Source organism: Sus scrofa, chromosome X (genome assembly GCF_054392235.1).
Source record: "Sus scrofa isolate SSC_HxYL_T2T_F1_AM1 chromosome X, Sscrofa_HxYL_maternal_Yorkshire_Landrace_v2.0, whole genome shotgun sequence".
In the NCBI taxonomy this organism is placed as follows: domain Eukaryota; kingdom Metazoa; phylum Chordata; class Mammalia; order Artiodactyla; family Suidae; genus Sus; species Sus scrofa.
Genome location: NC_139401.1, coordinates 31,499,783 through 31,514,030, shown reverse-complemented (window position 1 = coordinate 31,514,030; position 14,248 = coordinate 31,499,783). Strand labels below are relative to the sequence as shown.

The 14,248-nt window shown below is 35.9% G+C and overlaps 1 protein-coding gene across 24 annotated transcripts in view; it reads left to right on the top strand.

Annotated features, from left to right (window-relative positions):
• DMD (dystrophin) overlaps positions 1–14,248 on the top strand; it is a 2,611,869-nt gene that overhangs the window by 1,785,695 nt on the left and 811,926 nt on the right.

Sequence of the window (14,248 nt, the reverse complement as noted above, 5' to 3'; positions counted from 1 at the left end):
TCAAGTTTTTTTTTTTTCTTAAGTTACTGTTTTCCTATTTCTTACTTACTTCTTACATGGTTACTTCTGAATGTGACCTCAAATATTGTAATGGTTTGTATAATGACTGTTCCTACTCCATCTTCCTGCTCTTCTCCACACCTGAACTCTGAACTGAAAAGATCACTAAACTCACAGTTAATAACTTAGTCACAAAGCAGATTTGCCACTCACTAGCTCATAATGATGGGCTACTTAAAAATTTTAGCTCAATTTCCTCATGTTTACAATGATGGTGCCTTATAAGGTTTATTTGCTCATCCCCAGGCTTCAGTAAGAAACTAGGGGCACAATACATAACACTTTGTTTATTTGTTTTAAGATTTTCTATTTCTTCTTTTTTATTTTCAAATTCACCTTTATTTATTTTTTTACCTTTGTCTTTTTTTTCGTATTTCCCCAATACATTCTTTTTTTTCTACACAATGAAATACTACTCACCCATCAAAAAGAGCCAAATAATGCCATTTGCAGCAACATGATGGAACTAGAGACTCTAATACGTTGTTTTGAATTATGGTTAAAAGATGTGTGTCATAAAACTCTAATACCAGTGGTAAGGAAGAGAGAGTTTATGTGCCATCATGTAGAGCAGCATTTCACAAGCTTTAATGTGTACATGCATCACTTATGGATTCTGTTAACATGAGATTTCTGATTTGGTGGATCTCCAGTGTAGGACCTGAGATTCTGCAGTCCCATCAGGCTTCCAGGTAATGCCAATGCCTAAGCCTTGGTGTATACTTTACATGGTAAGGATACTAAACATGGTTGTCAAAACTCTGTGTGTGTTGACTGCAAGTCCCATTCATTGGAATATTCAGGCAGGATACTCTGAGATACTGGCAAGGGTTTTTCTAAAAACTTTTGTCTCTTGGCCAGTGTGAAGCACAAGCATGCAATCCCAGAGGGTACATATTTAACTATGACATGGGAGTTCACATCGTGGCGCAGTGGTTAATGAGTCCAACTGGGAACCATGAGGTTGCGGGTTCGATCCCTGCCGTTGCTCAGTGGGTTAACGATCCGGCGTTGCCGTGAGCTGTGGTGTAGGTCGCAGACGTGACTCGGATCCTGCGTTGCTGTGGCTGTGGTGTAGGCCGGCGGCTACAGCTCCAATTAGACCCCTAGCCTGGGAACCTCCCATATGCCGCAGGAGCAGCCCAAGAGATGGCAAAAAAACAAACAAACAAAAAAACATATTTAACTGTGACAGAGCACATGAGCACGTTCAACCTGCTTATACCTTTGAGACACAGCCCTTGAAGGATTTCTAACCCAGATATGCCCTCCTCATAGACCTTATGCTCTAAGATCAATTCCAGGTCTTTCCCCTCCTATGCTGTATTTTGAAAGAGCCTGATCTTGGCTTACCTTATTCCCCATCTTATTCCTTGACCAGCTTCTGGATATATTTAGCCAGTTGGAGGCATTGGCAGGAGACTGGCCAGCAGAGGGAGGAGAAAGGTCACAGTATTTTCCCCTTTCACTGCCTTGGACAATGGCTGCTAAAGAGTATGTAGCTATGGAGCTCCCATTGTGGAGCAGCAGAAATTAATCCAAATAGTATCCATGAAGATGTGAGTTTGATCCCTGGCCTTACTCAGTGGGTTAAGGATCTGGCCTTGGCATGAGCCATGGTATAGATCACAGGTGATGATCATATCTCACGTTGTTGTGGCTCTGGTGTAGGCCAGCATACAGATTCTACCCCTAGCTGGCTGTAGCTCTGATTCTACCCCTGGCCTGGGAACTTCCATATGTCACTAAAAAAGCCAAAAAAAAAAAAAAAGAGTATGTAGCTACCTATTAAGTCTTCTAATAATGATCTACTAAAATCCCTTTACCTCTGGTTATCCCCATTAGTTTTCTCCGAATTTTTGTACAGGTGTCTTTGCAAAGCATTGAGGCTGTGTCCAGTTACACTTTCAAAATTAACATTTTTTTTAAGACTGGAGACTCTGGGATTATTTAAGAATTCTTAACCAAGCCTTACTCCCATTTCTGGCCTTCCACTAGATATTAGTTATCCAATGCTACATAAGTGCTATGTAACAAACTCCATAAAACTAACTGACTTATAATAATAGCCATTTATAATTGCACATAGTTTGTGGGCCAACTAGACTGATAGAGCCAAAGCTCAGATGACCTTAGAAGGGCTCATTCATGCATTTTCAGTCAGCTGGTATGTTTCAGTCAGCTGGGGACTGGCTTATTTGGGATGAACTCAGCTTGGATGATTCACTACTGTTCCACTTGGTCTCTCATCCTCCAGCAAATTATTCTGGGATTTTTCTCATGCAGAAAATGGGATCCTAACTGAGAAAACAGAAGTATACATGCTCTTTTGAGGCCAAGGCTCAGAACTGGCTCACCATCATTTCTAACACAATCTGTTGACCAAGCAAGACATAATGCCAGTCCAAATTCAAGGATTCGAGAAATAGGCCGTACCTCTTGATGGTAAAAACTTTAGAAGTCATGTTGCAAGGAGATATACATATAGGAAGGTCATTGATGGAATTGGTTGACCATTATCTTTAATCTGCCAGGCTTCTTATTCGTCTCAGAAGACATTCAATTAGGATACATTCCTATGTATTCAGGCTTCTAATCACCTAATCATGACTCTCATAATGTTAGTTGAGGATCAACATTCTCAAAAGCCTGTGGTCTTGAAAGTCAGAGATTTTTAAAGATTTATGCTAAATCCTAGAAGGGTAGTAACATTCATTTATGAATACATTCAATATTTATTAAATGTCTCTGATATGATAATATCATGCTAGGAAAAGAAAGTTATGAACAAGGTAGACACTTGTGTTTATAGATCTTATGTTTGTTGAGAGGAGACAAATATTTAAACTAATTATATAAGTATAAATGCAGTTGTTCTTATTGTCTTTTTAGATTATTAGATTGTAGAATAAGCTACTCCTATAACAAAGAGACCCTAAATTTCAACGACTCGAGCAATATAGATATTTGTATCTTTTTCACATAAACCCCAGCCTTACTATATAGTCTATGCTCTAAAAAAATTATTCAAGGAACCCAGGGTACCAGGATAGCTATGCTATCCTCAGTATACTGCTACATTTAAAATTTTCCACTATGATCACCCAAATATCCATGCATTTTCTTTCTCATCATTAGTGCACACTCACTGCCTTCCCAAGACAGACCACCCATAGTCCCATTCACTTAGTAAATCCAGGTCAATGTCCATTGCCTCCAGATTATATGATATCTTCATCACATTCTGATGTGGCTCCTCATGGTCCAGGGACCTATAACATTAATGTCACATTATCTGTTCCTACCACAACCAAGAGCTTAATGGTGGAGCAAGAATAAAAGAGCAAAGATAATAAGTACTAGATCACCTCTGTAAGACTTATATTGTGAATCTAGTGCTTTTCATACACCTCCCCATACTTCTCACTGCAGACTGGGATTTCAGATGGAAGCTGGGAAGAATGATTTAATAGAACTTCTTTGAAAGTAGAAATGGAAAGAATAAAATTGCTTTATGCATAGTCCCCTCATCTAAGTAATAATTCTTAGTTCAAATTATAGTGACAGTGTGAGAATACATTAACAGGGGGCCTGACAAGGTCCGGAAGAGAAAAGAACGGTTGTTTTGATAACAATTAGAGCAACATATAATAGATATATCATTTGGTTTTGGGGGAAAAAAAAATCAGTGGAGTTCTGTAGTTCTGGATATTCTTCCCCAAACTGCCCAGAATTAAGTGCAGCCTTTCCCTGGATACAGGAGAAATTTATATTTCCTTTCTCTAATTCTACCTCTGACCTGGATGCTGACCTTGTCGTTGACTTATCCTTCATTGGGACCCAGAGTCATATTAATCCTGGAGGAGACAGAGAGGCCACTACCTCTGCTAACAATTTACATAATTATTTCCTATAATTTGGTGCTATTTAAAATATGAATAGAGTGTTGACCATATTCAGAAATGTGATAAGGTCACTCTTTGTCCCTGAGAGCAAAGATAATGTCACCAAAAAGGATTGTGTGTATATTTACATAAAAGCAGGAATGAGGAAGAAACATGGGATGAGGTCAGTGAGCCCAGTAGTCATCACATAGTCTAGTGTAAGCAATGCAGAATATTTATTTCAAGAAATTTTTAAAAATGAAATTCTGCTAGGCTTTGAATATCTGACTTATGTCTGTATAGTTTTACACATTACTAGCTGGCTTAATTCAAATTTTGGTTTTACTCAGTTCTTGTAGTATAGGCTATATAACCTAAACCATCCTAAAAATGGCTTGAAACAACAAAGTTGTTGACCACAGTATTCTGTTTCACAAGGTGCTGGGAAAGCTGGAAAATCCAAAATGGGCTCACTCACATGAGTGGTAGTTGGTGCTGGCTGCCAGCTGGAAACTGCCAGCTATTGGCCAGGTGCCTCCATTTGTTTCCATTTAGTCTTCTCCATGTGGCTCCTTGGGCTTCCTCAGAGCTTGGTGTTTGAGTTCCATGAAAAAGTGTTCTAAAACAACACTAATGTTCAGGCACTTTTCAAGCTTCTGTTTGCATCACATTTGTTAATATCCCATTGGCCAAAGCCGAGGCTTATGGCTAAGCTCAATCAAAATGAGAGTGGACTCTTCCTAGACATGAATTCTGGGAGGCACGATTCATTGGGGCTACCCAGTAACAGCCTACCATCCATTTCTTACTAGCTGCATGGTCTCTCTGTGGCTTGGTTTACTCATCTGACTAGAAGGACAAAAACGACACTACAAAAAAGGACTAAATGAGAGGTATGATATATGTGAGTTTAGAGCTGTGCCCTCTGCATAGTAAAATGCCAAAAAATGTTAGAAATTGTTATTTTTTCAGTATTACCCCTATATAGTGAAAAAAATAAAAGTTTTCCAAATGGTGACAAAGCTGTACACAAGTGACAAATAATAAACTTCTATCTCAATTTGCCTTTCTCTCAAGCCCTTCTGATGCACCCTTAGTATGAATTTTAGCTGTGTTGTGAAATCACCAATACACTGTTCTGCAATGCCTGGTTAATTCTGACAAGAGTCTCTACTAGTCACAAAATTCCAGAAAAACAAGCCTTGTACTTATTGGAGATGGGAGATACTGAGGGTTCAACGAGGGCTAAAATTTCTTGGTAAACTTCTTTCTAGTCCAGCCCATCTGTACTCCAACTCTAGCTATCTTCCAGTATTTTCTCATTGGTGATTTTCACTCAGGCTGCCATCCCAGTGAGACTGTCCCATGTTATTCCACTTTGTCCTCTGTCTTTTGCCTATCCTCTTCTGCCTGGCCAACCTAGAATGTCTAGCTTCTTTCTTTTTCTTCTACATCACAAATCTCTGAGTCTGACCACTCCATTATACTCCCATGAAGCCCAACAAGACCCATACTGTCTTCCTGTTACCCTCAAGTCCCCAGCACTATTTCTCAGATTGCATTCATTACTTTATACTTCATGTGTGTCATGCATTCACTTTGTATTATTCCTTTATTTCTTTACACATCCATACCAAATCTGTACTAGACTGCCCAGAAAGAAACTTAATTTAATCCTCTCTTGGAGTCTTCCTCATTCCCTAAGAGAACTGAAGACTTTTGGCTGTATTAGGAATGATAGATAACATCTATTGATAGTTTACTGTGTGACAGATCCTATTACAAGTATTTTGCTTTGTTGGAAGAAAAATAACCTAAGACTACTACTACTAGAATAAAATCAAATTTCTTGCTAATCTGGCACATAGTACAGGATCAAGAAACATTTACTATTAAATTTATTGATGATTATTGATATGGTGAAGGGACAGTATTTACTGTGTGAGTAGAAAAATAAAATTTTTCAGCAAATCTATATCAATATCTTAAGGAAAATATGGAAATTCCATCCTAATTCATGCGCCTCTGAGAGGACACCCCTGGCACTAAAGTCCCAGGCAAATGCCATCATCTGTGTGCTTTCATTCCATTTGCCAATATGGGAACAGCAGGTACTGTTAGGTTAACCTTTTCTTTCACCAGCATCCTCTCAAAATAGTAAACACTTGGGCTGTTGTAAAGGTCTAATGCAAATTTAAAAATCTCTTTCTTTCAGAACATAATGATTGAATTATTACTAGATCATGTTATTTTGCATTATGGGATTACAAAATATGACTTATAGGTATTAGGAAAGTGAAAAAGAAGTATTATTTTCTAGCATTAACCAAGAGATGTTATGGTGTAAGAGTAAGATGGGGATTGGTGGGGGAGGATTGTTTGATTTTACTATAAACAGTAGAGCTGCTTAGTGAAGGAATTCTAATTAATTGTGTGTATGGAGAATAGACAACTGATATTACTTATGGATAACTCTAGAGAAGTTCACTGTGCTGTTTAACTAAATTTGAATAAGAATGTGTTTATTCAATATAACCGTGATGTTAAAACATTGATATAATGGATATAGTTTTTAAAGACAACTTGAAATTAAATGTACCACACATTTCCATTCAGTTATCGAGGGCTGTGTCATTCCTAACATTATAAGAGAATTCTACTCTTTCACTTTCAAAACTTTCCAGAGAGATCAGGTTTCTCAATATCTGTCTTAGATGGAAGTACACAATTTGATGGGGAAAAAAGGAATCAGAAAAAAGAATAACTTCTTTGGAAAATTCATTTAGAATCATCTATAAATCCTGATACAAGTCTTGGATAGAGTTTTATAGAATGGAGTTTAGACTGAAAAAATATCAATTTAGTTTCAGAAAGTTAAGATCTTATATGTCAGTTTAAAATTCATTTTGTGATTTTTTTCATGCATTTCAAAACCTCAAACTCATCCCTCAAATGGGAAAGGCAGAGAACTATTATTTTTCACTTCTAAGTTGTACATTTCTCAGCAATTTTCACAATTCAATTCCGTCATGTTTTTGTCATCTCCATGTTATATAAGAATACCTACAACTCAATTTCCATAGTGTAATTTATTCTTTACTTCTTTCTCACTCATTGATCTCATCCTCTCAAAACCTGTTAATCTCTTTCACCCTTTTTCCATCACCCCTCTTGTTCATTTTCTCTCTTCTCTCTCCCCATAATTTCTGTTCTCTTTTACCTGAAATTTCTTATTCTTCCTCTTCTGCTAACAAATGTATTCTTACTTGTCAAAGTGAGCAAAGTTGGCAATTTTCCACTTCCATTCTCCTGCAGGCTTTATCTTTTATATGTTTTTAAATAAACAGTTCAAAATAAATCATGCTTCTAATTTAAAATGTAAAATTTAGAAAACAGATAAGAATACCTCAGAAGAGCCAAGTTTAGAATCTTTCATGACTCTGAAGGAACATTTTACCTAAGAGCAGTCTTAAGAGATTTTAGCATTCATGTCTACATGAAACTGTAGAAAGTTTTTAAAAGGACCACTTGAAATAGCAATAACACAAAGATAACTTGTCTGCCTCAAATGCAAAATCCCAAAATAAAACTATATGATTGACAATATTATTCATCTTTATCATTGCTCTGCTTAAAATCGGGGAGTTAAATTTAAGAATGTGAGAGTGTGCATGGTTTTACCATTTCATCTGAATGTATATTTGGTTTCTTATTTCTGAAACTGAAATGTTAAAATAGCCACCAGTTCCCAGTAACTCATTAAAATATGGTTCATTCACATGTTTGCATTATTCCTATACTGGAAAACATTTTACACCACCACCATTTTATTTATATAAGTATTATTATATTTGCCCTTTAACAAGTTTATAGGATTATGTCTTAGCTATCTATTGATGCATAACAAATTGTCAAAAATGTAGTGGCTTAAAATAAAATATATTTTTAAAATTTTTCAAGATACCCGTGGGTCAGAAATCTAGGCTTGGTTTATTTGGATTCTCTTCTTCAGAGTGTCTCACAAGGCTCTACTAAGATGTCAACCAGTTGAGGCCTCATCTAAAAACTCACTTGGGTATAGATATGCTTCCAAGTTCACATAGTTGTTGGCAAAATTAATTTCTTTATGAGTTGTTGAACCAAAGTCCTCAGTTTCTTGTTGACTAAAGTCACCCTCAGTTCCTTTCCATATGTAACTCTCCAATGTGGAGTCAAAGCTAGCAAGAGGGAAAGATTGCTAGCAGGACATATGTCACAATCTTATGTAGCCTAAAGTGAAACTTCATCATCTTTGACATATTCTATTAGAATTAAGTCACAGGAGTTCCTGTCGTGGCGCAGTGGTTAACGAATCCGACTAGGAACCATGAGGTTGCGGGTTCGGTCCCTGCCCTTGCTCAGTGGCGTTGCGGTGAGCTGTGGTGTAGGTCGCAGACGCGGCTCGCATCCTGCGTTGCTGTGGCTCTGGTGTAGGCCGGTGGCTACAGCTCCGATTAGACCCCTAGCCTGGGAACCTCCATATGCCGCAGGAGCGGCCCAAAGAAATAGCAAAAAGACAAAAAAAAAAAAAAAAAAAAAAAAAAGAATTAAGTCACAAATCTTAACCACTCTTAAGGAGATAATATTATGCAAGGGTATAAGTACTAGGAGGTGGGACTCATTGGGTGTCATCTTGGTCTGCCACCAATATTTTCTCTCCCCCTCACCTCTTGGCATTTGAAAATATAGCTAATCATTTATGTTTATTTATGTTTGTATATGCACCACTGTTAGCATCAGGGAAATGTCTGTCATAAACTTTTAGTATTTCAAGAAACTGAACTTAATCCTTCCATGTTTTGAAAAGTATATGGCGTTAGAGAAAGCTAAGCTGTCTTAAGTAAAAGTTGCATTAGATTATGACAGAATTTCTCTGTGAGATACCGTGGGATTGAAACCACTGAGACTTCAAAATTCAGGTGATCCAAATTGACCTAATTTTCATACAAATTTTTTCATGCTAATTCAAACTTTCAGATTTAGTATATGGTCTTTTTCTTTTATATAATAAATTTTCATGAAATGCCACTTTCTCTATTTAGGGTATTATGATAGATATTTCCTAATGAAATTTAAGGATATCCTTGAAATAACTTTATGCTCTTGTTTATATTAGGAACTCTATATTGGAGTAATTTTTTCTAGTAACTAAAATTCTTGCTATATCCATGAAGATTTCTATCTCTATTTATAAAGTTTTATTACAAATAGAAATGTCACAATATAAGATAAAGCTATAATTTTTCTTCTATAATGTAATTTTAAATATATATTTGAATAGTATAAATAAGGACTTATACTCACATTTGTTTTTAGCATTGACAGAATGACTTTCATGTATATTTTTCCAGTAACTAGTTTACTGCTCTGGAGTGGGGATGGCATGGGACAGTATTTATTGTGGCATAGATTCTCATCTTTGATGTTGTTCTCATGAGAACTTGAATATTTTTAACATAGCTGGTTATATAATTTCAAATGTTCTTGAGAGGAAAATAATCAAAATAAGAGATCAAGAAGAATAATAAATATTCAAAGTTTAGTCAGTTTTTTATTTGAACAAAATTTTGGACAGAATATCCAAATTTTATATCATTGTTTTACAATATGGTAGTCACTACCTACAACAAGAGCACTGGAAATGGGGCTAGTTCAAATTGAGATGTGCTGCAGGTATAAAATACTTGCCAGATGGCAGAAGTTTCATAGAAAAAAGTAAAATATCTCATTAATTATTTTTACATTGAATATAAGTTGAAGTGATAACAGTTTGGCTGTGTTAAGTTGAAGAAGGTATTTAATTAAAATTAATTTTACCTGTTTCTTTTTACATTTTTAACAAAATATTAAATTATATGTGTGGCTCACATTATATTTCTATTGGACAGCATTGTTCTGGATAAACAATTGCACAGGCATTGATGAGAGGAATAATAACCTGAGCATTTGTCTCTGCGGAGAAGAAAATAGATTAACCCTACTGTATATATGGGCCCCTGAGTTACTTAGAACTGAGTTATTCTGTTTTATTAGGAATAGGTTTCTATTCAAAACCTCTGCCTGATGTGACCAACCAACTAATCAACAAACAAACAAAAACCATGAAAGGGAAACATTCTTGTTTGAGTTTATTTCACATACTTAGTCTGCAAAAGAAAAACAACACAGATGCAGAACTAGAAATATAAGGGATGTAATTATTGAAGGTTTCTTTTGGACTTAGAGTGGAATGCTTGATACCTAGAAGATGCTCAACCAATTATTAAATAACTGTGGTATGAAAATCAGTTACATTTTCTAATAGCATGTTTAGTAGTAGCAAAATACATGTTAACTAATTTTCATCCCCTAATCAGAAAATCAATACTGCTTTTCTATTGCTCTTGCTGTCCTCAACTCACTGGTTTATCAGCAATGGCATCAGCAGCACCATTATCTCTAAAACTTCTCAGAACTTCACAGTTTATAAACCAGTATGTATCCAACAGTGTTTTTCACACATTTGCTCAGTTGAGTCTCACAAAATTTGTAGGAGGTGGATATTGTCTCCTTTGTTCAGAAAAATAAATCCAGGGTCCAGCAAGATTAACTGACCTTGTTTAATATCAGCATATGGCTATGTGACATACAGTGTTCACTTTCTCACTGAATTTTGCATATCAAAAGAGATTTAAAGAACTTGAAGAGCAGGAGTTAAGGGTTCAATATTTTACCACGTTGCTAGTCTTAATAAGCAGTGATTTGATATTAAGGCTGCTAGTTATCTCTAATGAAAGGAAGTTAGTTTGAAGTTGGTTTATTGATTGGTGACTGACAGAAATATTAGTTTTCAGAATGAATTCATTCAAAAACTAAAACATGGGGTTTATTCATTAATAAATAATTGAACATTTATTATGTAAATTATACAAAGCTAAATGGATGCTTAAAAATAACATGGGAGTTCCCGTTGTGGCTCAGCGATTAATGAACCCGACTAGGATCCATGAGGATATGGGTTTGATCCCTGGCCTTGCTCAATGGGTTAAGGATCCAGGTTTCTGTGAGCTGTTGTGTAGGTCGCAGATGTGGCTCAGATCCTGTGTTGCTGTGGCTGTGGCTCCTATTCAACCCCTAGCCTGGGAACCTCCACATGCTGCAGGTGCAGCCCTAAAATAGCAAAAAATAAATTTAAAAAATAAAAAATGTATAGATTACAGTGAGGTAGAAGATAGAGTAACCTTTTAGCCCTCTAAAAGTCCTCTATAACCTTGTAGTCTAGCTGGGAAGATAATCATGTAAATGGTTGAGATAGCAGCAAAGGACAGTAATACAGGAGATATCCAAGGACAGACAAATAATTTCTCAAATACATTACAGAGGAAGAAAAAAAAATTTAGACCGCAGTGTTAAGGGAATCCTTCATGCAGACATTGTTTCAGTCTGAAGTAGGATTTGAAGCGATTGAGAAAAGAAGGAAGATTATTACAGGTGGTAAATTTGTAAGCAAAATGCTCTATCAGGATTGCACCTGAGTACAGTCAGCTGATCATTTGTGAAAATGCAAAGGCATGTTTGGGCAGAAGTTTGAACATTTTTATCTGACAAGCTAAGGGACTTTGAATCTTTCTTTTCTCAGTAAGAGACATGGTGGTAATTAATAATTGTTAAGCACAACTCTATCCCATTAAGACAATGGACTCAACTGCTGCAAGCCTCAGTCTACATCATGGAGCTAAGTGATATGCTACAGTATTTTCTCCAATGAGTGGTTTATGAGGGAAGACCGTGGCTCTGATGGGTAGGTGGTACATCTCCCTGGTGGATTACATCAATATCTTTACAGGAACATGGGTAGTTTGACATTTTCCTTTATGCAGCTATAGTAAACCCTGGTAAATCAATCAATAGGGAAGGGACTCCTTGTTAAGAATTTAGTTTTCTGATTGGTGTGAGGTGGTATCTCATGGTAGTTTTGATTTGCATTTTTCTAACAATCAGGGATGTTGAGAATTTTGTCGTGTGCTTGTTGGCCATCTGTATATCTTCCTTGGAGAAATGTCTATTCATGTCTTCTGCCCATTTTTCCATTGGGTTGTTTGCTTTTTTGCTGTTTAGTTGTATAAGTTGTATAAGTTGTTTGTGTATTTTAGAGGCCTGTCAGTTGCCTCATTTGAAACGATTTTCTCCCATTCTGTAAGTTGTCTTTTTGTTTTCTTTTTGGTATCCTTTGCTGTGCAAAAGCTTGTCAGTTTGATTAGGTCCCATTGGTTTATTTTTGCTTTTATTTCTGTTGCTTTGGGAGTCTGACCTCACACAATGAAATACTACTCAGCCATAAAAAAGAACAAAATAATGCCATTTGCAGCAACATGAATGGAACTAGAGACTCTCATACTGAGTGAAGTAAGTCAGAAAGAGAAAGACAAATACCATATAATATCACATATCTGAAATCTAATATACAGTACAAATTAAACTTACCACAGAAAAGAAAACCATGGACTTGGAGAATAGACTTGTTGTTGCCAAGGGGGAGGGGGAGGGAGTGGGATGGACTGGAAATCTGGGTTAATAGATGCAGACTATTGCCTTTGGAGTGGGTTAGCAATCAAATCCTGCTGTGTAGCACTGGGAACAATGTCTCATCACTTATGATGGAGCATGATAATGTGAGGAAAAAGAATGTATACATGTATGTGTAACTGGGTCACCATGCTGTACAGTAAAAAAAAAATTGTATTGGGGAAACAAAAAAATAAAATAAAATAAAAAGATAAAAAAAAGAATTTAGTTTTATCTTAGAAAACTCAATCTAATGGCAATGCAGATGTTGAATTATAGCAAGTAAAGACTGGAGGTCTACAAACCAGTTTGAGATTTTTTTCCAACAGTCAGGTGGTAAGGGCTTGAACTAGTCTCCTGTTCTGGGAATGTGAAAGGTCAGTCTGGATGTAAGAGACATGATGCAAGATAAGCGGACAATCCAGAGTGAAGTACGTATGGGAAAACAGGAAGCAAAATGAAAGGGAACTGTGAAGTTCAGGTGCTATAAGAATTATGAGCTCTGTCCTACAAAAGGAAAAATTATTTTAGGGAAATGACCAAACACAAATGAGACCTGATAGCTCTCAAATGATAAAGCAGATCATTAAACCCAGGACTTTCACCTCTTTACATTATTGATTTTATTACAACATACTTGAGTTTAGTTTCAGACTTAGTAAATTTGAGGTGAAAGCAGAATGCACCTGGGAACAAAAATAGAAATAGTCTGATGCACTATGGATGGACACTGCATTTTGTGAGGACTGTAATGGGGATGTTTGCATTACTGGGATCTAGGCATCTCTTTATAAATTATAAATATAAAAATTAGATTTGGATATCAAGACTCCATTACAGAGTTACTGAATTAGATTATCTGGTGTGGGATTTAGGCATGCATATGAAAACAGAACAAAACAACCCCTACACAATTGATTCTTTTATGGGTTTTGGTTAAGAATATAATGGTTAAGAAAGTAAACCATGGTTCTATGGAATGTTCATTGTCATAATTAATTAAAACTTATTTTGTATGCCCTTGTACCTTTTAACTCTTTAGGACTCAAAATCCAGTAGGAAAATCATCACCATATTTCAGAAATATATTTACCCTTTATTTTTGTTATTACTTTCTTCAATTTTCATCACGTATTTGTTCATCGATTGGTTTTGATAGACTTCACTTTCTTTCAATCTTACAGATGAGATTACTCCCTCTAAAATCAATAGGAGTCTGCTGATTTTATTTATTCTAATATGAAAGCACACAAAATGAATATGGCCAAAAAAGGTCAAAAAGTAAGCTGTTTTTCAAAAGGCTAGATTGTCAATTGAAGCAGAAAATTATATTCAGTGCATTGGATTTATGCATTGTTTTAGTCTTCTCCATCCAATTTAGAAATGCACTTTCTTATAAAATTGAGATTATTACAAATCCTGTGCTAAGCAGCTGAAATAATGTGTCTATGCCAAGGTCATATCTTAAAAGTTTGGAAAAACATACTGCCTTGAATATAAGATCATGAATGTACTCTATATAATTTTCTGACGTATTTCAGTGACTTAATTTTTTATTTTTTACCTAATATTGTCTTAATTTTTACTTTACCTTTGACAATCTTTCATGCATATTCATTGCTTGAAAGAAATTAGGCAGACATTATTCTAAAGTCAATATTGAGTCTACTAATGAAAATGGCTAAGTTAATTAACTAAATGGCAACATTCACTGAACTTAT